This window comes from Odocoileus virginianus, chromosome 21, assembly GCF_023699985.2.
Source record: "Odocoileus virginianus isolate 20LAN1187 ecotype Illinois chromosome 21, Ovbor_1.2, whole genome shotgun sequence".
NCBI classification, from domain to species: domain Eukaryota; kingdom Metazoa; phylum Chordata; class Mammalia; order Artiodactyla; family Cervidae; genus Odocoileus; species Odocoileus virginianus.
In genome coordinates this window covers 9187711-9210650 of record NC_069694.1, presented here as the reverse complement: position 1 = coordinate 9210650, position 22940 = coordinate 9187711, and the positions used below count along the sequence as shown (strand labels likewise).

The window sequence follows — 22940 nt, the reverse complement described above, 5'->3', positions numbered from 1 at the left end:
CAGTTCCAACCAAAACTGAGTGAAGAGTAGAGTTACAAATGTAAAATGAATAGGTTAGGAGATGAAAATGAGGGGAATAATAAAGTTGGACCAAGAGAGTTTAAAGGTTAAGACACCCATGCAGGCAACTGGAAATACACTATCTATCCAATGGAGAAAACGGAGCTAAAAATATAGAATCTAACCAGTAATCTCTTTCTCAAAAGTCTAAAATGCTTAGCATGGCACTTGCCTGATTATAACAAAAGCCAATACTATGCTACGTTAAGTCACTTCAGTCGTGTTAGATTCTTTTCGACCCCATGGACTGTAGCCTTCCAGGCTTTTCTGTCCATGGGATTTCCCAGAAAAGAATACTGGAGAGGTTGCCATTTCCTTCTCCAAGGGATCTTCCCAACCCAGGGATCGAACCCACATCTCCTGCACTGCCGGAGTCTCCTTCATTGCAGGCAGATGCTTTGCCACTGAGCCACCAGTGTTAGTCACTCAGTCATGTTGGACACTTTTTTCAACCCCATGAACTGTAGCCCTTCAAGTTCTTCTGTCCATGAAATTCTCCAGGCAAGAATACTGGAGTAGGTTGCCATTCCCTTCTCCAAAGCCAATACTGCTGCTGCTGCTGCTAAGTCACTTCAGTCGTGTCCGACTCTGTGCGACCCCATAGACGTCAGCCCACCAGGCTCCCCCATCCCTGGGATTCTCCAGGCAAGAACACTGGAGTGGGTTGCCATTTCCTCCTCCAATGCATGAAAGTGAAAAGTGAAAGTGAAGTCGCTCAGTCGTGTCCGACTCTTCGCGACCCCATGGACTGCAGCCCACCAGGCTCCTCTGTCCATGGGATTTTCCAGGCAAGAGGACTGGAGTGGGGTGCCATTGCCTTCTCCAAAGCCAATACTATTACATTTTAAAAAACTGTCTCTTCTTTTGTTTAGAGCTATGTTGACAAATATTTGAAGGGAAAGAATGGAGATACAGACGTAGAGAACCGACTTGTGGACAGAGTGGGGGAAGGAGAGGATAGGACACACTGAGAAAGTAGCACTGACATATATACACTAGCATGTGTAAAATGGATAACCAGTGGGAAGCTGCTGTGTGACACAGGGGACCCAGCCCGGTGCTCTTTGAGAACCCAGGGGGGTGGGATGGGAGGGGGGAGGAAGGCTCAAGAGGGAGGGAACATATGCACAATTATGACTGAACCACCATAACACTGTAAAGCAATCATCCTCCAATAAAAAAGATTTATATCCACTCAAATTACTGGGTTGGCCAAAAAGTTTGTTTAGGTTCTGCACACTGTTACAGGAAAGCTGAATGAACTTTTTGACCAACCCAACAGCTTTCTTAGCTTCCATGACCTATCATCAGAGAACAATTTATATGCCAATGAAAACATACACACACCTTAAAAAACAAGTGAATCATGGTGTTTCATTCCCATATGCATGAAGAAACCATAGGTTTTCTTCTGTATTTTTTTATGACGGGCCCCTCTGAGCTCCATGTGGCATTCCGTGTCATCTGCATTAACTACAGATTACACGCTGTACGGTCACATCAGAGGGTTTGGGTCAGTGTATCAACATGACAAGCTGGTATCAACATGATAAACTGGTAACTTGAGGTTAACATCACTGCCTGTGGCTTATAGAATCCCAGCCTTTAATAGATGAGGGTAACCTAGCCAGCAGCTTGAGCAGACTCAGGGCAGTGGTGCCTCATTTGTTAAAACACATATTTTCTCACCCTCCCTGACCCCATTATTTCTGTGTCTAGGATGGAGCCCAAGAATCTGCAGTTTTACTAAATTCCCCCAGATGATGCCGATTCTGCTAGTCTGGGAAACATACTTTAAAACCCAAGAGAAACACCCAAGTCTTTTTGGTCAAAACAGCCAACTAAAACTTACCATTATCCTGTGAACCTGTTCAAGCATGGGTTAGAAATTGGATAAGATGGTTCTTTACGGGGACAAAGGGTTTTATCAGAAAGTAATGTGAAACAGCATGCACCTGGGCTAAGTCCTTTCAGCCGCGTCTGACTCTTTTCGACCCCATGGACTGTAGCTTGTCAGGCTCCTCTGTCCATGGGATTCTCCAGGGGAGAATACTGGAGTGGGTTGCCATTTCCTCCTCCAGGGGAACTTCCCAACCCAGGGATGGAACCAGTATCTCCTGTGTCTCCTGCCATGGGCACGCAGGCTCCTCACCACTAGCGCCACCTGGGAAGCCCCAAGCAGCGTGTAACATCCCTAATCGTCAAAGCATGCAGCCACTACATAAGTGGAACGATTCAAAAAAGGAGTTTTCCCCATAAAGTGTGACAAACGTTGTCATGGAAATAGCGCTGGAATCACTGGAGTGGACAAATGACATCTTTAAATGGTATCCTGCCCTGTTGCTTCTCCCGCATACCGTTTCATGCTGACGCTCTCTGAATGAACGAACGAAGGGAAAAGAGAGAAAAGGACCAGCTAGGTGGCGCCCTTGCTTAACATATGTCCCTGTTAAGGCCAACACCGACGCACTTCGGAGCACAGGTGAAAAGAATCTCCAACACTTAGGTACTATTTTAGGGTGAATCAACCCACCTTAAGTGTATGGATGGCCACAGGCTCAGGCGTGGAGCTCAGGATGGTAGGCGGAGTGTGCAGCCGAGGTTCCGACACCCCCAGGAACAGGGAGGGAAGGTGGGGGGCGGGGGGAGCATGACTTCGCTGAACCCCCTCCGCGGTCTCCAGGGTGCCGGCGAGGCTATGCAACTTCCCTGGGAATTCTCATCCTGGTAGCGTCTGCGCTCTTTCCCAGAATATGTATCCCTTAAAGGCAGGCGATAGTGCGCACGCCAGGTTTAGGCGGCTCTTGCCAGAATGCGGGAGGAAACAAAACGACACGTTCACGGGAAGAAGCGGGGATACATCAATTTGCCAGGGAGTGCACTTATGTATCTCGCCACTTACGTCCCGCATCTTAGGAAGCTCCCCTCTCCCCGCAGCTTGACGGTAAAGTAGGCACCAAAAAGTTTCCCCGAGCGAGCGGGCGGCTGGCGTGCAGCCTAAGTGTCGGCGATCAGAAGCCGAGCTCCGGGATTTTCTGCCTGGGTGCGCCCCGCAGGCCAGCCCGGGTTCCGGGGCGGGGGTGAGGGGTGTCGGCGGCCGGGCTCCGCGCGGGCAGCGCAGGTAAAGGGTTACGCGGGCCCTGGAGGCTCGGCCGCCGGCCGGGCCACGTGACGCGCCGGCCCAATGACGGCGCCAGGGCGGCCGCTGCGAGCGCCGCGGGTCCGGGCGGCTCTGAGCCGCCGGTGTTTCCCAGCGCGGCCGCCCGAGGCCGGCGAAGCCATGGGCGCCGGGACCCCGCCGCCGCCGCCGCCCCAGGTAGGGACCGTCTCCTGCCCCGCGCTCCCCGCCGTGCCGCGGGCCGCCCCGGAGACTGACTTCCGCGGAGCTCGGCTTTGTGGTTTAATTGCCCCCACTTCGCTCGCCGGGCAGTTTTACGTCTTTATTTCCTTTTGCCACGAGGAAAAAAGTGGGGGGTGGGAGTGAGGCAATTCTCAGTTTGATTGCTTTGGAAAGGTCAGGTCATTCAAGAAAAGGCTCTGAAAGAGAGGCAAAATGCAGAATGGGGTGAGGTGGGGGGACTTTTACTAACTCCCCCAAACTGAAGACCAAGACAGCTTACAAAGCTTGGCATCTAACTGGTGTGCGAAACACTTTTGTGTTTAAATCTCTAATTAATGAACTTTCAAGAGTGCCTGAGAACTTGGATTGGAAAAACTGCAAAAGATTTCCCACTATTTCTAAGAACCCCCTCCTTCCCCCATTTTTAAGCATCTGAGTGTTTTTGTTTGTTTGTTTGTTTTGTTTTGTTTTAAGGAAAACGGAAAGGGACGGTGACCGCCGCTGTTTCTTTGAAATGCCCTTGAGTCCCAGGATTTTGCTCCTTCGGGGGTGCTGGCGCCCTGGGTGGCGATGAGTAGAGGGGGGAGAGAGCGGGGCAGTGCTAGGAAGCAACGCGTGTTGAAGGCGGGTCCCAGGTACAAACAGTTAAATGGTTACACATGGTTTGCTGAATATTTGATAATTAGGCAAATATCTCCCCGGTCAGTTATTTGGGTCTCAGTGACCTTGGCAGTCCAGATGAGGTGAGATTTTCACCAACCACCACTGAACGAATTTTCCAATGATATAAGACAAAAAATCATTTTTCCCCCCTTAAGCATTGCAATTAACCTTAAAAACAAAACAAAAACTCCCCTTTAGTAATTTAGCACATTTTATTTTCCATTGTGGTATAGGTGTTTGCCCAGTGAATTTAGAGGAAGTCAGTGTTCCATGAGGTGGTTCAAATTATTGAAGAATAGGATGCTTGTTTTCTTTCTGTCAATATCAGAGAGAATTGCTGATGGCACTTCTCACCATGGCGTGTGTATGTTACTGGGTGGTTGTAAACAAGCTATTTAAGAAACGTTTGAGAGTTGAATGACAAAGAAGTGGAAAGTTGTCGCTTCTTTTAAAGACAGTAGATTCTGTTATTTGGCAGTTACTCCCCCACTGAATCCTCAAGTTCACACTGTTTTAAGGAGACATGTTAAAGTCTAATAAGGCTAAGTGCTCAGGTCTCTGGGACATCCTAACTGTCAGGAGGCAGACCACTGAAACCATCACGAGGCTTTGAAGGTCAAGTAGATAGAGTTCTGGGGTAGTTGGTATTTGGCTAAAGTGTAAAGAGTTAGTTGTAGGAAACTGCCTTGATTACAGAGGTGAAATGGAGCAGACATTGACAGAGGTGGGGTTCTGCTTCTTTTTCTTCTTGGCTCACTCTGTCCTCACTCTGTTCTTTGAGTCAGCAAGTATGCAATAAGCACCTGTCTCGTGGCATCTGACCCTAGGGTCTGGTCCTCAAAGGTTCTGAAGATTTAGATGTGTAATGACATCTACAGATTAAGTTGACCAGTCTTAGCTAGATTCTAAAGAGCTTTTACATATCTGGAATTTAAAACAAAACGGTAGCTTGCGTATCAACTAAATATGTTCATTAGCCTGGGAATGGAACAGTCCCTCTAACGTCTCACCTAGGCCCTATCTGAGCCTGGAAACAACCCGACTAAGCTCTGGCCCAAATCCAGCATCTGCCCAAGGGCAGAGCAGGGACTACCCTCCTTGCTCCAAGAACTTCTCTGCCCTTGGTGCCCTGGGAGCCCATTGATTGTGCTTCCAGGAATGGACTTCATTTCCAAATAGTTAAATACCAATTCTTGGTAGCTGATTTTCCTCTACCTGGACTGTCAGATTCCCCTAGTTTACAGTTTTTTTTTTTAATAACTCAGTATCTTGAACTCTTTTCGGCTCTTCAGAAAACAGAACCTAGCTCCTGCCCATTTGTTTCTCTCTTTCTTTCTTTTTGAGGGTATTATATTGATTACTGGGCTTCGCAGGTGACGCTAGTGGTAAAAAACCCACTTGCTAATACAGGAGACGTAAGAGACATGGGTTTGATCCCTGGGTTGGGAAGACCCCCTGGAGAAGGGCATGGCAGCCCACTCCAGTGTTCTTGCCTGGAGAATTCCATGGACAGAGGAGCCTGGTGGGATACAGTCCATGGGATAGCAAAGAGTTGGACACGACTGAAGTGACTTAGAACACATATACAGCACGCATTTTAATTATTGGTGGCAGATAGACTTACTGGGTATCTAGAAAAGAGGAATTAATAGATTCATCCTGGGGCAGACCTGAGCTGTCACCCATCTGCCAGTCAGATGGGCCACCCTGTTACAGTCTTATAGCCTGGTTATCACCTGAATACTATTTAATAAAATGAAAATGAAATCTTCTATCTACTCTCCCCTTTCTAATATGAGAAAATCATGGTCCCACAGAGATTGGAATGTTCAAAAGGAACACATATCAACAAAATGACCCTACCCTAAAGTATGCTTGCAACACACCCATCAGGTAAATAAATGTGTATCCTCAAGCAAAGACTTAAATACCTCAAATACTGACTCAGTGTTATCAAGCATCTTCGAAGAGTCTTCTGAGCTGCAGTGAACAGTATTAACATAAGGCAAAGGGTATCATGTCTAAAATTTTTCCAAGGGCAGTAAAACTCCATGTACAAGCAGCTCTTGAAAATTGAATGAAACCCCAACCTGGTCTTGGAGACAGCATATTTGTAGACACTCGACCAGGTACTCGGAATACAGTTCTTGCCTTCAGGGGTCTTACAGTCTTCAGAGAAGCCATTAGAGGATTTTAAGCAGAGCAGATCTGTATTTGAGAAAGTTCACTTCCACTGCAGTGAGAATGAAATGGGGAAGATACAAGCAAAGTGGGTGCTGAGAAAAATCCCACCAGAGGAGAGGGTGAATTGATTCAAAAGATACTTGGGCAAAGGTATTTAAGATATTAACTCAAAAAATGTCAGGTGACTTAAGTCTCTGAAGTTAGTTTACATGTCATTTCAAAATACATGTGTTCCAGGGACATAAGCAGAAGCCACTTCCCATTACAATGTTGTCCCTATTGAATGGAGCTACCCTGGGGCCCCACCTAGTTCCTTTCTATCACAAAAGAAAGTTTTTGATAACAGAGTGAGCCAATTTTTTTTCACACTTTCAGCAACCTTGTGCTTCTTTATGCAGACTTAACTATACATATAGGGACTTCCCTGGTGGCTCAGCGGTAAAGAATTTTGCCTGCTAATGCAGAAGACATGGGTTTGGCCCCTGGTTCAGTAAGATCCGCTGGAGAAGGAAATGGCAACCCACTCCAGTATTCTTGCCTGTGAAATCCCATGGACAAAGGAACCTGGTGGGCTACAGTTCAGGGTATTGCAAAGAATCAGATACAACTTAGCGACTAAAGAACTATCTGAAGGCAAAATTAAGATAAACGGTTGCTCTCATATTGTACACACATTTCCTGATTTAGCTTAATTCCTCCCAGAAATAAAAATACCCTGCCTTTTGACTATGTAGCGTAATGGAAGTGGGCAGAATAGTCTTTTTTTTTTTTCTTCTAAGTTGGCCACATTATAGCCTGCCACATATCACAGGGAAGACTGTATTATATTTGCTAAGGGCGGTGTTAGAGCATGTACTAGTGGTATGTTAGAGGCTCTGAATGCCTGTTAGAAAAGAAAAACCACCCTAGTCACTGCCACATGTATAACTCTTTAATACAACATGTATTTGGATATATTTTAAGTTTACTTGTTAATTCCAGAGTCAATCTCTGAAGTTCCCCAGGCAAGAATACTGCAGTGGGTTGCTATTTCCTTCTCCAGGGGATATTCCCAACCCAGGGATCGAACCCAGGTCTCCTGCATTGCAGGCAGATTCTATACCATCTGAGCCACCAGTGAAAGTCGCTCAGTTGTGTCCGACTCTTTGCGACCCCATGGACTGTACAGTCCATGAAAATCTCCAAGCCAGAATACTGGAGTGGGTAGCCTTTTCCTTCTCCAGGGGATCTTCCCAACCCAGGGATCTAACCCCAGTCTCCCTCATTGCAGACAGATTCTTTACCAGCTGAGCCACAAGGAAAGCCCCAGGGAAGCCCGGAGTCTATCGCTACATGAGAGAGTTTTAAAACTTTAAAAATTTTGGTGTTTAGTCTTTCTCCCCCCATTTGATAACTGATTTTGTATCTTGGGTCATTTATATGCAATAAATGCAGATTTGATTTGTACTTTATGGCTATAAAATAGTATCCTCCTTGGCTGGTGATCACACTGCACAACTCAGTCTTCCAAAATATTTATTGCAACCTAGAAATTAGTAAAACACCTGCAAAGAGTTAAGAGCCACTTACTTAGATTCTCTCTAGAACTTGCATGGCATTATTCATTGTTTGATTCCTAATGAGCTTGCCTATCTGGGTTCCTGATCCGCATCAAGGAGGGCCACCTTCTAGAGCCAGAGCATGACTGTTAGAATAAGTGTGAAACTCAGTCACAGCCAAATGCTGAACAGTGACGGAAATACAGGAAGGGTTATCTGTGATTAAATCCTAAAGTCTACAAGAAAGCGAAGTTGGGTTCAGTACTATCTGTTAGCAAGGAAATAAGTGTTCCATTTTGTAAAAATGGATCCTCAGTCCTTCTTAGAGCTAAACAAAAAATTAAAAGTCATTTGGTCTAACCACCTTACCTTACAGATAAGGAAACTGAGGCTCAAATAAGTTAAATGATGTTTCCAAGGTCATATGACTGCCAACTGGAAAAGCTACTGGAACAAGAATCCATGAACCCTAGTTTCCAGCTCAGCCATCTTCCTAAATACTGACCCAGAAATAGAAATTTTAGCAGTATGGAAAATTCATTTTTTTTGATGTGTCTTTTTTCTGCCAAATACTGTTGTTGCTTAGTCTCTAAGTTGTGTCTCACTCTTTTTCGTGACCCCATGGACTATAGCCCCACCAGGATCCTCCATCCATGGGATTTCCCAGGCAAGAATACTGGTGTGGGTTGCCATTTCCTTCTCCAGGAGATCTTCCTGACCCAGGAATGGAACTCGCATCTCCTGCATTAGCAGGTGGATTCTTTATCACTGAGCCACCAGGAAAGCCCCCAAATATTGCAATAGCCAGTATTTGTGGAGAAATTACTTATTTATACAGTATCAGTTATATATTGCTGCATCACAGACATCCCAGAACACAATGGCTTAAAACAACCACCATGCATTTAGTTTATGACTTTGTGGATTAGCAGTCTGGACCTGGTGAATCTACGGGTCTTGCCCAGTCTCCCTTATGTGTCTGCGGTCACCAGGGTGGCTCTGCCCCTGGGCGTTTGCTGACTGCTGGCTGAGTCCTTTGGGGCAGCCCGGCCTCCTCCTTCCTGTCACATGGCAGGCTGCCCTGCGCTTGGTGACATCTTGGCTCAGCGTGGGTGGGAGCAGGAGTATGGGAGCAGGGCTCCTTGAAATCTAGGCTGAAATGGACACAAACTGCTTCTCCTCCAATTTACTTTATGAAGAAACAGACTCTTTACCTTTTGATAGGAAGACCTGCAGAGAGTCCTTAGAGAATCATGTGAATTCGGGGCGGGGGGGAGTGGGGGGGTAGAGTGTTGTGGCCATTTTTACAGTCTGCTGCATTGGCCGAGCGCTTCATGTAACTTCCCCAACTCTCAACAACACCAGAGGTAAAGGCAGAATTTTGCAGGTGAAGTAATTGAAACCCAGACGTGTTAGTTCGCATTCAGCAGGGGATGCAGCTAGTGAGTGAGAGAATCAGCACTGGAACTTCGATGTGCCACTCGCCGCTCTGCTGCAGGGGAGGGTGGTATTAAGTTTCATGAGCTCAAAGTTTGTAAGAACAAAACTTGACTTTAAGAATTCCTTTTTCCTGATTTATGTGCTAAAAGAAATAAAGTCAGGTAAGATCTAGAGCGGGCTCCCCTGGTGGCTCAGATGGTAGAGAATCTGCCTGCAATAGGGGAGACCTGGGTTCCATCCCAGGGTTGGGAAGATTCCCTGGAGAAGGGCATAGCAACCCACTTCAGCATTCTTGCATGGAGAATCTCCATGGACAGAGGAGCCTGGCGGGCTACAGTCCCGGGGGTCAAAAAGAGTCAGACACAACTGAGTGACTAAACACAACACACAAGATCCAAAGTAAAGAGAGAGAAGCTGGATCATCAGAGAAGCGTAGTAAGGAACAGGATGCTAAGGTTAGTAGGGGAGCCAAGTGAAAGAGATTTGAAAAGGCTGATATCTATTTAGAGTCAAAAGATCCTCCTATCACTTCCATAAAATGGGTAATATTCCCCCTATACAGATGGAGATATTTGCCTGATAAAGATTGCATTCAAATCCATGTCTATTTGTCTCTAAGAACTACCCCCTCCACCCTTTTTTTCCCACTGAGTCAATAGGTTTACTCCTCAAAGTGGGGTCCATGGCCCAGCAGCACTGGCTGGGAGGTGGTTAAAATTGCAGTCTTGCCCCCAACCTGAGATCTGTTGAATCAGAATCTACATTTTAACAAGGCGTTCAGAGGATTCCTAAGTATGGTAAAATCTGAGAAGCTCTACGCTAAAGGGACCATGGGAGGGTGATTTGTGATAAGATGGGCTGGGGGAAGGACATTCTAGGCAGAGAGAACAGCAAGAGCCAAAGGCCCTGAGGCTGGCATCTGGGCGGGTGAAGGAATCCCTAGACTAGAGGAGGGGAGTGTTTTTGGAGCAGAGGGAAACAGGATGAGACAGATGGAATCTCTGTGGATCCTGAGGAATTCTGCTTTTTAGGAAGGCTGATCTGGCAGCACTAAGGATGGCCCAGAGAGCCTGGCAGTCGTGAACCCCGTTGTGAGGGTGCTGAGGGGAGGGCTCAGACTGAGGCAGGGATGGCGGAAAGAGAAGAGCTGTCCAACCTGAAAGGCCTTTCAAAGCTCATCCCACGACGCTTGTTGCCAAGTTGGATTCTAAGGAAAGAAAGAGAATGAAGATGGTTCTAGACTGCCAGGTTCTGAATTGTGCATCCCAAACTTTAGGTTGGGGTGTTATCTTTGCATTCTTTACTACTGAAAAAGAAGATGCTTTTTGGTGGTAACGATGGTTTCAGGTTTTTGTTTGTTTTCAGGCAACTTTCCCTATTCCTTTGAATTGTAGCAGTTTGAAACTTTTCACTCAGTTCAGTTCAGTTCAGTCGCTCACTCGTGTCCAACTCTTTGCGACTCCATGAATCACAGCACGCCAGTCCTCCCTGTCCATCACCAACTCCCGGAGTTTACTCAAACTCATGCCCATCGAGTCGGTGATGCCATCCAACCATCTCATCCTCTGTCGTCCCCTTCTCCTCCTACCCCCAATCCCTCCAAGCATCAGGGTCTTTTCCAATGAGTCAGCTCTTCGCATGAGGTGCCCAAAATATTGGAGTTTCAGCTTCAGCATCAGTCCTTCCAATGAACACCCAGGACTGATCTCCTTCAGGATGGACTGGTTGGATCTCCTTGCAGTCCAAGGAACTCTCAAGAGTCTTCTCCAACACCACAGTTCAAAAGCATCAATTTTTCGGTGCTCAGCTTTCTTCACAGTCCAACTCTCACATCCATACATGACCACTGGAAAAACCATAGCCTTGACCAGACAGGCCTTTGTTGGCAAAGTAATGTCTCTGCTTTTTAATATGCTATCTATGTTGGTCATAACTTTCCTTCCAAGGAGTAAGCGTCTTTTAATTTCATGGCTGCAGTGACCATCTGCAGTGATTTTGGAGCCCAAAAAATTAAAGTCTGCCACTGTTTCCACTGTTTCCCCATCTATTTCCCATAAAGTGATGGGACCAGATGCCATGATCTTAATTTTCTGAATGTTGAGCTTTAAGCCAACTTTTTCACTCTCCTCTTTCACTTTCATCAAGAGACTTTTTAGTTCATCTTCACTTTCTGCTATAAGGGTGGTGTCATCTGCATATCTGAGGTTATTGATATTTCTCCCAGCAATCTTGATTCCAGCTTGTGCTTCTTCCAGCCCAGCGTTTCTCATGGTGTACTCTGCATATAAGTTAAATAAGCAGGGTGGCAATATACAGCCTTGATGTACTCCTTTTCCTATTGGGAACCAGTCTGTTGTTCCATATCCAGTTCTAACTGTTGCTTCCTGACCTGCATACAGGTTTCTCAAGAGGCAGGTTAGGTGGTCTGGTATTCCCATCTCTTTCACTAAGAGGCAATTCAAACGTTAAAGTTCCAAGTCAGCATGCCCATGTAAATTTTGTGTGTGTGTGTGTGTGTGTGTGTGTATAAAATGAGATAAGTTTTTTGGCAGGCAATTAATTATAACGAAGCAGTTCTTATAGTTTTTGAGTTTATTAGACCTTCCCACCTGTCCTGTGACATTTGTATAGGTAGAATTATTAGGTTGGTGCAAAAATAATTGTGGTTTTGCATTATTGAACTTTGCTGTTTGACATTGGTGCATTCTTAAATGTGGTTATGTTATACATGATTTTAATGCACATTTCTTATTTTATTATTATTATTATTTTGCTGATGACTTATTACTTGCTGTTTATATTTATTTTAGACTAGGGAAATGATGTTAGATAAGAAGCAAATTCAAGTGATTTTCTAGTTTGGGTTCAGAATGGGTTGCAGAAAGCAGCAAAGACAACTCATAGTATCAACAATGCATTTGGCCCAGGAGTTGCTAATGAATGTACAGTGCAGTGGTGTTTCAAGGAGTTTTGCAAAGGAGACAAGAGCCTTGAAGATGAGGAGCGCAGTGGCCAGCCATTGGAAGTTGACATGACCAATTGAGAGGATCGTCGAAACTGATCCTCTTACAGCTACACAAGAAGTTGCCGAGGAACTCACTGTCTGCCGTTCTACAGTCACTCGGCATTCAAAGCAAATTGGAAAGGTGGAAAAGCTCAGTAAGTGGGTGCCTCATGAGTTGACCAAAAGTTTTAAAAAATCTTCATTTTGAAGTGTTGTCTTCTCCTATTCTATACAACAATGAACCATTTCTCCATAGAATTGTGTCATGTGATGAAAAGTGGATTTTTTTCAATAACCAGTGATGACCAGCTCAGTGGTTGGACCAAGAAGAAGCTCCAAAACACTTCCTGAAGCTAAAAAAAGATCACCAAAAAAAGATCACGATCGCTGTTTGATGGCCTGCTGTCTGTCTGATCCACTACAGCTTTCTGAATCCCAGAGAAGCCATTACATCTGAGAAGTATGCTCAGCGGATCGATGAGATCTACAATGCTTGCAGTTGGCATTGATCAACAGAAAGCGCCCAGTTCTTCTCCAGGACAACCCCTGACCACATGCCACACAACCAGTGCTTCAAAAGTTGAACAAATTGGGCTATGAAGTTTTGCCTCTTCTGCCATATTCACCTGACCTGTCATCAATGAACTACTGCTTTTTCAAGCATCTCGACAACTTTTTGCAGGGAAAATGCTTCCTTAGTCAGCAGGAGGCAGAAAATGCTTTCCAAGGGTTCACTAGACAAATAAACTTGTTTCTCATTGGCAAAAATGTGTTGACAGTAATGGTTCCTATTTTGAATAATAAAAGTGTGTTTGAGCCTAGTTATAATGATTTAAAATTCACGGTCTGAAACCTCAATTACTTTTTCACCAACCTAAATATTATGCCACTTTCACAGAGAGATTTAGGGGTGTCACCCAGCCAGTGTTTGAACCCATTCTATTGATGCTAAGCCCAATCTTCTATCCACTGAAGTACTCTGCAGGTTTTATATTTGGTTGTTGGCAGAAATTATCCCAATTATCCAGTTTTAAGTTTCGGTTTACTTTTTCCTCCCATATATACTGTGCCAAACTCAGAGAGATGCTTGAAAGTTTATATTGATGATTCCAAGTAACTATTTCATGGAAACTTGAAAATACCTCATAAAACCTGATTTCCTCCCTGGCCTGATTTTCTTATTTCATTGAATTCATATGGTAATTGTAATAACAACAAACCATGCTTTACATTTCAAATGATTTGAATTGTTTAGTTTGCTACGTACAATTTCTGTGCATTGTCTTTTATACTTGATGGGACACGTTTTATGATCCTCACTGGGATTTGGTTTTGATGAAGGAAGCCAAGTATTCTAGGAACGGACGTGATATAAGCTTCAGAGAGTCACTGCAACCCAGGCCGAGGTCCAGCCCCAGAAGACCCCTGATGGAAGCCTGATCCCCCAGCTCTGTAAGATAAGTTCAGTCTCTATTATTGATGCAGAGCTTGCTTTCTCCTTTCAAAGGTAAAGTGTGTTAGTTGCTCAGTCATATCTGACTCTTTGTGATCCCATGGTCTGTCCTTGGAATTCTCTAGGCAAGAATACTGAAGTGGGTTGCCATTCCCTTCCCCAGAGGATCTTCCTGACCCAGTGATCAATCTCCAGTCTCCTGCATTGGAGGCAGGTTCTTTACTGTCTGAGCTACTAAAAGGCAAGTGTTTTGTGGTGCTGAAGCCCAGGTAGAAATGAAAATTGTGGATCTTGGGAGACAGCCTGGAAACAAAGAGGGTGTGAAGAAGTCACAACAAATTGAGAGAGCCAGAGGGTTGTTTTTATAATTCCGTACCTGCAATCAAAGGTTTAATGGGGCAAAAGTAGTGTGACCTGGATCTAGTCCAAAAAATCAATAAAAAGTTAAAGCTAAAGTAGCTTCAGAGGAAAAAAATTACTGAAACTACAACCCTAGACAGGCAGTTGTCCTGTAAGAGTTAATTAGACAAAAAGCAAAACAAGTAAACCAAACAAATTTCCAGAATTCACTGCTGCAGCGCCTTGAAGGGCTCCACTGACAGGTGTGACTGGGTGAGACTCAGAAACTCAGAGTCATCCTCTTAGTCACAAATGACTGCATCACACGCATGTTTCGTCCTTTAGATGTCTTTACTCACTCTGTTTGCAGGTGCTTACTGTCTGTCTAGTTTCTGGGAACCCTTGAAAGAAACTGTTAGGCTTCCCAGGTGGTTCAGTGGTAAAGAATCTACCTGCCATGCAGGAGACTCGGGCTTGATCCCTGGGTTGGGAAGATCCCCTGGAGATGGAAATGGCTACCCACTCCAGTATTCTTGCCTGGGAAATCCCATGGACGGAGGAACCTGGTGGGCTCTGTATAGTCCATGGGGTCACAGAAGAGTCGGACAGGACTTAACAACAACAACAGAAGAAGCCAAGGTTCTTTCTTCCATTCACTGAGCCAGTGGGTCACCTGTGCTTCCCAAGTGAGTCTCAAGGAAGACCAGGTCATGACCCCATTTGAGTCAGGCCTGGCTCTCCCAGAAGAGACAGGAGTGAGGGCTGGAACCCCATCAGGTGTGGGTCCCAAGTCTGCCTGGAACCTCCCTGGGTTTCAGTTTCCTTATCTGTAAAGCTGCATTTGTCTGCATTTAGTAAACACTTAATCAACCTGATTCTCAATCTCTGTGGCCCACAATTTTCTCGAAAGTGAGATGAGAGGTTAGGACCAGAGCAGGGCCATGGGATACAAGATGCAAGAAAGGGCCTGGGAAGGGCAGGTGTTCAAACAATGCACTTTTCCTCCCAGCTCACCTCATCTTTACCTTGGACAAAGGCCACATGAAATAACAGGAAACTTCTAACTGAAACTTATGGGATTTCCCCGGAATTTCTAACTAGATATGTAACTTGCCTTATCATAAAATGATCTCCTTAAATAGCTGTCCAGGGGTAGTTTTAAATCCTCCCTGAACCTCAGCATATACAGAAGCTTGGGGGGAAGTGTATTCCGTGTGTTATTAGTGGGAAGTAGGGAGAATGCCAAGGACTTGATGTGTGGAAACAAAGTAAAAATGGAGTTCTCTGAGAAAGCAGAACTTATTTGCATACTGAAATGATCCTGCTGTAAATGTTGGAAGGAAAGGAAACTATGAAATAGGCAGAGTGAGTGAGGAAGAAGGTGGTTTTCTTCTGGCTCTCTTGACTGTAAACTGTTTTCAACAGAATTAAGTTGGCGTGGATAGTATTTAAAAGAGAGGGCCATTGCTTCACCTTTGTATTTTATATATCCTTCGCCCTTCACTTTGTGAGTTTGGTTGGATTTTTTTTTTTTTTAATACTGTTAAGTGTTTTCATTATGGAAGGCTCACTTCATTTAGTGAACCTAGTTCCATAAAAACTTTAAAAAAAATACTGATGCCTGTGGGGCCTAAAATCTAAATGCTCTTTATTGAACAAATGTCCATAGAGACTGTGCCAGACAGTGGGAATACAAAGGTAATTAACACAGGCCTGGAGGCAGTACTGTAGGACTCAGTGTAGTTAGCGTAAGGACACATCATCATCCATTCCCTTAGGGAACGGGGGAGAGCTGCCCTGGGCTCTGTGAGGGTGGGGGGGCATGACCTGGCCTGAGAGGCCAGAGTGGCTTCCCTGAGGAAAGCCTGTCCCACCAAGCTGGGAAGGGTAAGAGGGATCTGATTGGGCAAAGTGGGTCCTCAGGTGCAAAGGCAGGCTGTAGGCTCAGACGTCCCCCAAGGCACGGTGTTCCGGAAGTCTCCTGAGCGGGAGGAGGACCAGGAGAGGTGGCAGAAGGTAGACTGTGCAGGGTCTTTTAAGTTACATACTATAATCTGACCTCAATCAATCCGACCCTTATTTAAGATCTTATTTAGGATTTTCGGGGGTGGATGTTGAAACCTTCAATATTTAGAGGTGGCTGAGGGTACAAGTCTCCTTCCCCATAGCCTCATACCTGATCCCAAAGCAAATATCAGGCTCCATCTAGCCTTACATTGTAATACTGACTTGTAAGCAAGAGTTGAAACAGTCATGCAGCCTGTTTGTAATCTGGGTGAAGTTCCCCTTTCTCTTCCTCTTGTTTCTCCAATTAGATCTTTCATGGAAAGTTCATTAGAGGCAAATGGAACACTCCTCTAGGGACAGGGTTCGGCTAACCTAAGGGTTTAATTAAGCAGCAAGAACTAGACAAGGCAGTATTCACCAGCATATCCTGGGAACCGCTGGGAAGGACAGATACTGAATCACTACCAGGTACCATTTGATGCAAGAGTCGGGATACCTCAACACTGTTTCTGGCCTGCCCACACATCCTGTACAACACTGACTTCACCAAGGAAAAATAACTTCTAACAGCTATTTGCTAATTAGTCAAGTCCTTTGTGTTGATGGCAGATAAAGAAACAGCTTGTAGAAACCATCTCTGAATTATAAGCATCTGATAACATCCTTACTAACCATCTCAGAAGTGTGTCATCCTGACTGAGTAATTTACTCTACATACTAATTTAATCTACATCCTAGGGTGCAGGTAAAACACACAAGTTCCAGACTATATGCTGACCTCAAAGTGCAGTATCAATAGTAAAACCATTACAAGGCAGTGGTCTTTATCTTAGGAACAGAGAGAAGCTACTGAAGGTTGTAAACTGGGAAATAAGTTTTGCATCTCTGGTTGCAAGTTAGGAAGCTAGAAGGAAGACATGGGGCTAGAGGAGACTAGCCTCAAGTAAGGGGCTGTTGTGTAAGACATTGTTGAATCTCCACTTGAATAAAGTAGAGAGAATTCAGTGGAGAGAAGTGTGTGGGTTCCTGAGATATTAGGTGAAACCACCAGGACCTGGTGATGGGTTGGAAATGGAAAGTGAGGGAGGAGGTGTCAAGGCTAAATATTTGGACAGGGCATACAAAGGAATTCTGTTGCACTATTGTTTATGATCACAAAGAATGGTGTATCTGTTGTCAATATATGCTGGTTAAATGAACTACAACGTGCAGATACAGTGCAGTACTCTGTGGTGATTTTTAAAAAAAAATGAGATGTATATGTGATGACATGGAAAGATGTCCAAGATATAATCTTACATTTTTTGAAGTTTGTTAAAGAAACATGTATTTAATGTTCCATTTTAATATAATTAGTAATGATTATATTTGGCACCTAACATGGCAATAGTAACAGTTATAATTAACACGTATAATATCCAGAAGAAAAAATTACTAGCAGTGGTTATCTGTGAGGCAGAGATTACCGGAGTCATTTGCAATCTCTCCACTGGATTTTTTGCAACTGAGAAACCAGATTTTGCAGAAAATGAGCAAACCACCCTAATTATCTCCTGAAAACTCTCGATCATTCTATTCTATCCCAACATGATTACTCCTTGTGAACACGGAGTCCACAGTCATTCCAGAATGGAGGATCCAAAAAGGGCCTTAGACGTCATTTAGTTCACTATCTCCATTACACAGATGAGGAAACTAAGGCCCAGGGAGGTTAACAGCCTAGCTAAAATCATATAACCCTAAATTATTCAGAGGGCCAAAACTAGAACCCACGGATTGTGCTAACTCAGAGTCTGGAATTCTTTATACTGCACAAAATCTCCTCTAACGTTCCCTGCATCTGGGAGTAGCTGGGCTTTTATTGAACTGTCCAGTGAATAAACCCGGAGAAGGCAATGGCAACCCACTCCAGTACTCTTACCTGGGAAACTCCCATGGATGGAGGAGCCTGGTGGGCTGCAGTCCATGGGGTCGCTGGGAGTCCGACATGACTGACCAACTTCACTTTCACTTTTCACTTTCATGCACTGGAGAAGGAAATTGCAACCCACTCCAGTATTCTTGCCTGGAGAATCCCAGGGACGGGGGAGCCTGGTGGGCTGCCGTCTATGGGGTCGCACATAGAGTTGGACACGACTGACGTGACTTAGCAGCAGCAGTGAATAAACCTACTTCCTGCCATAAACAATGTGCTCAGAGAGTGTTTAGCTTCATGCTCAACAGAGTGTAATCAGACACGACCGAGCGACTTCACTTTCAACAGAGTGTAAAACACTCATTTAAAGCAATGGCTGGACTAGTTAGACTTAAGATCCTAGAGGCAGAATTAAGATTAGGGCAGGAGAAAGACTCACACACTCAGCTGCACTCAACACGGACAGCAAGCTCCTCCACCCCACCCCTACCCCTTCACACAGTAAGAATAAATTGACTGCTCTCGGCTACACTGCCTAACTGGTTATACTGGAGAAATGGACTTTGGATTTAAGTGAGAATCGACAGCACACCCATATCTTGCACTTCCTAAGGAAATGACATGGCTCTTGAAGGACACTTGTATTTGTTGATGAAGTCAGTGATGATTTCTTGCAGCTGTCTTCAGATCGCTTACTTCCCACAGTTCTCATAGCCCCTCTTCACAGCATGGGCTTTGCGGACTGTTTCTTATCTTCGAGAAAGGCAACCTGGTTGTGGGCTCAGAGCAACGTCTCACGTGGTGGTGTTCCAGAGATCTGGACACTTGTGGATGGCAATCCACTGACGGAAATGATGAGAGAGGTCTGCCTTGTCCTTAGACCAGGAGTTACCTAGGGGTAGTTAGGGAGTCATTTTGCCTCCATCTGCTAAGGGCTGTTTGGCTTTCCTACCCGTGGCACCTGGTTCTTTTCTCCTCCTCCCCTGAAGCTAATCAGGATATTTTTGTTTGTAAGAACTGCCCTTAGCGTCTGGCTTTCATCACCCAAACGGGCCTCTACCTTTCAGATTTTTCTGCTCCCGTTGTGCAAATTTGATGAGCTTGTTTCCAGTGTTCTATTAATTTATTTCAACTCAACAGTTTCCATATCTTAAACATTGCCAGGTTTTAAGTTACCATGGTGTATTTTTATTAGACTCTATGCCCACACACATTTATATAAAGTTTAGTTTTAAACGCTTTCAAACCAATTTTTCTTTATCTTGTTGCTATTCTTATATGGATTCACAGCGCTTTAAGTATTTAAGGTATCCTTACAATGCATTTGTACATTTTATCTTCAAATTGGGGAAAGAAAGCAAAAAGAGTTAAGTGTCACAACCCTGTTGTTGTTCTTATGTCGCTAAGCCATGTGCACCTCTTGGCCACCCATGGACTGCAGCACGCCAGGCTCTTCTGTCCTTTGCTATCTCTCGGAGTTTGCTCAGATTCATCTCCATTGAATCAGTGATGCTATCTAACCATCTCATCTTCTGCCACCTCCTTCTTCTTTTGCCCTCAACCTTTCCCAGTATCAGGGTCTATTCCAATAAGTCAGCTCATCACATCAGATGGCCATAGTATTGAAGCTTCAGCCTCAGCAACAGTCCTTCCAAACTGTGATATACCTTTAAATTCTATTAAGCAAGCTAGTGTTTTTATGTAATGAAACTAAGGATTAATTTAAAGTACAAATAATTATTTCCCCTTGGTCAGCTATGTGCCTGCCTTTCAGTAAGCTCACATTTTGCTTTTCACAAATGCAGAAATTGTGACTTCCCTGGTGGTCCAGGACTTAATACTTCACCTTCCAATGCAAGGGGTATGGTCAGGGAACTAAGATCCCATATGTCTCATGGCCAGAAAAGTAAACATGAAACAGATGAAATGCTGTAAAAAATTCAACAAAAGACTTTAAAAATAATCCACATCAAAAGAATCTTTAAAAAAAAAAGAAATTTAGCTTCCTGAATACTGGGAATATGTGTAGAGGCTGAACGTATATGAGAATGTACAACCTTCCATAGACCTTCACTGCAAATAGCATAGGAAGGAATGTGAGTGAACTCAGATCTTAAGAGTCAGAAAATTCCAAGATGAAAGGACAGTTGAGCCTGGGAGGGATTATTAACAATACATAACCCAGCCCTGGACTCTGTGTGTGCCTTCAGAAATACCTAGGACAAGTTACCTTTCTCGTTGTTCAACTGTGGGCAGTCTGAGCCATCATCTATCGACAGGTAGTAATTTTGCTGTGAGATATAGGTACCAAATCTTCTAGTAAAATGTAGAGCATTTTGTATGGACAACAGAATAGACTATTTGAAATCAGACTTCCTGAAAACCCAAGAATTTATATATTCCTTAACTTCCCCAAATATTATAACTAACAAAGCATCTATGTTCCCCATAACTTGCCCAAGTGACGGTGACAAAGCATTTTTATGCCAACACTGTGATACTGTGTATACCTAAACACTGGAACATTTTAATTATTAACCAGAATAATAGCCTCTTTTGGAAATTAAAAGTTCCATGAAAGAATGAGAATGTTGGGGTGTGTAGGTATAACCTAGACCAGGTAGATTCACTAATGTCTTTTAATATCCATAATCAACAAACATTTGAGTGCTTTCTATTTTTTCTCTTTATAAAGTTTTGAAAGTAGAAAAATATAAGACAAAAATAAATTACCTCACAGTCAAAAGAGCAGAAATGTTTTCCTGCTAGCATTATTTATTTCTGATAAGGGTATAAAGGAAAACCAAAGGAGAAAAGGATGCTGTATCTTTAAACTAGGATACATTTTATAATTGTCCTTGAAGTTTCTACTTTCATTTGTTTGCTTTGGGGTGGGACATGGAAAAATATTTGCCTACACTATGGTACTAATCTTCATGCATGTGTTCATGAATTTTCTTTCCTGGGAAAGGTGGTAGACAGTTCATTGGGGATACTTTTATTTTTAAATGTTTGCACATGCATGAATTTTTGTCCTGAAGCTTGATAAGTTCAAGTTCACTTAGTATCATGAGAAAAAGTGTCTCTGAGACATTCCGAAGTGTAAAGCTTTAGGAATTAAACGTTAGGTTTTCCAATTATATATTATCCCAGAAGCTACCTTAATTATATAATTAATTTTTATTAAATAATTGATGATTATTAACAAAGTATTGATGAACTCTAATATTTATTCTAAATCACACTGGAAAATCTTAATTATTTAAATAGTTTTTTTTTTTAATGTTTAGGTAGTATCTTTAAATTATTTTCAGTGGCTTGGAGGCACAGTGTGGTATTGGTTTTTTTTCAAGAGAATGAAAATAACTAGCATGGAAATTCACTTATTCATTCAACAAATATATATTGAGCACTCCCTATATGCCCAGGGAATACATAGGTCAGCCTTCTTGCCACACCACAGTGGACTCTTTTCACAAATGCAGAACTTTAATTTGCAAATAAAATTCCTGAACACTATGCTCCCACACTATATGCTTGGAATATAAATTCCTTCATCATGTTTATTGAGCACCAAGTCCATCTAGACTTTGGGCTGTATGCTCACCAGGAGACAGAAGTGAACAAATAGAATCCTTGTCTTCATGTGGCTTATAATATCTGCTGGGAAAGAAGAACATTAAATAATTATGTAAATAAAACTAGAATTTCAAATTGTTCAGTGAGGTGCAACAAAGGAAAGTAAAGGGATGTTGCAAAGCTTTAAGGGATCAGATTGACGAGGGAGGAGAGGCCAGGGAGTTTTCAGCAAAAGTGATGTACTTCAAAGCAGGAGAATGAGGGAAAGAGCGCCAGGGAGAGGGAGAGAGAACATTGGTTGTGTGTATTTTTATAACAGCGGAGGGAGGCCGAAGCCAAGAAACCTGTTTGTCGTTTGAGAGTCACCAGTAACTGCTCTTGAGTATGTCTCTGGTCTGATTTTCTTTACCGGAGAAATCAAAATTGAAGAGAATCCTTGAGATTCCTCCGGTGACCTGTGATCCCTGTGAATTACTGCATAATCAGGAGGCCCTCTGATGGTTCCGTTTGCCCATGTCTGGCGCTGTGATCATCCCAGTCCAGACTCCTTCTGTTCCCCGGAACTGTGTGTTGAGTCCTGCCAGGCTGGCCAGAGGGGGCCAGATTCCGGCAGCTCAGCCCGGCTACCTTCACTTCCTGCCCCGCCCACACCCACGCCTATCTCCCTTGGTATCAGTCCTTGCCACATTCCCTCCATTCTTAGGGGATAAGATGCTCCTTTTCCTGTTCAAGGTCAACCTTTTCACCTGGTCTCCTTACCTTTTAGCTGAGATCCTCTGGTACTCTGCCTCACCCGTTAATCCTGTCTCCAACCCAAATCTTCAAATTCTAAGCTCTCCATCCCTCCCCCACAAAAGGAATCAACTCTCTCCTCAGCAAACACCCTCAGATCTATTTTTAAAATTAAAATATAGAATAAATATCTCTTCCCCTTGAGCCTCTTTCTTCCACTTTTTGGTTACCACTCCATATCATTCACTCTTCCCTGCCTCTCTTTACCCCTTATTAAAATACAGCATTAAATTAAAACATCTTAATTCTTGAGTTCTTGCTGCCTCGAAATGCAATCCCAAATTTCTCACTTCTAGCTCACTCTCCCTCTGTCGCTGTTTTCTGCCCATACAAGGACATGAAAATCTCACTGATGCAATTTGAATCTTAAATTTAAGTGTATGACCATCAAATCTAATGGTCCTGTTTCATCCCTATACTTTACAAACTTCCCTGCTGCCTTTCAAGCTACTGATGTTAATGACACCTTCCTTGTGGAAACTCTTCCCTCTGGCTTCTGTTGTACCATTGCATTTCTTTCTCCAGGTTCTAGTTCTCCTTCTGTGACCAGGCCCTATTCATCTGCCACCTGTTATCCATCAGAAGAAGGGTGTTGATGCAGAGTCTATTGGCAGGTCCTGTGCACA

At 43.8% G+C, this 22940-nt stretch overlaps 1 protein-coding gene across 4 annotated transcripts in view; it reads left to right on the top strand.

Annotated features, from left to right (window-relative positions):
* Nucleotides 1-2400: 2400 nt before the first annotated feature.
* PGCKA1 (PDCD10 and GCKIII kinases associated 1) overlaps nucleotides 2401-22940 on the top strand; it is a 79308-nt gene continuing 58768 nt past the window's right edge. For 2 of the 4 annotated variants that reach the window (XM_020900536.2, XM_070452054.1), the window contains exon 1: nucleotides 3291-3376. The gene's annotated coding sequence lies outside the window, so the exon portion shown is untranslated. Of the gene's footprint in view, nucleotides 2543-3289; nucleotides 3377-13570; nucleotides 13682-22940 lie in introns of those variants that run through there. The other 2 variants (XM_070452053.1, XM_020900537.2) reach the window with 2 other exon arrangements.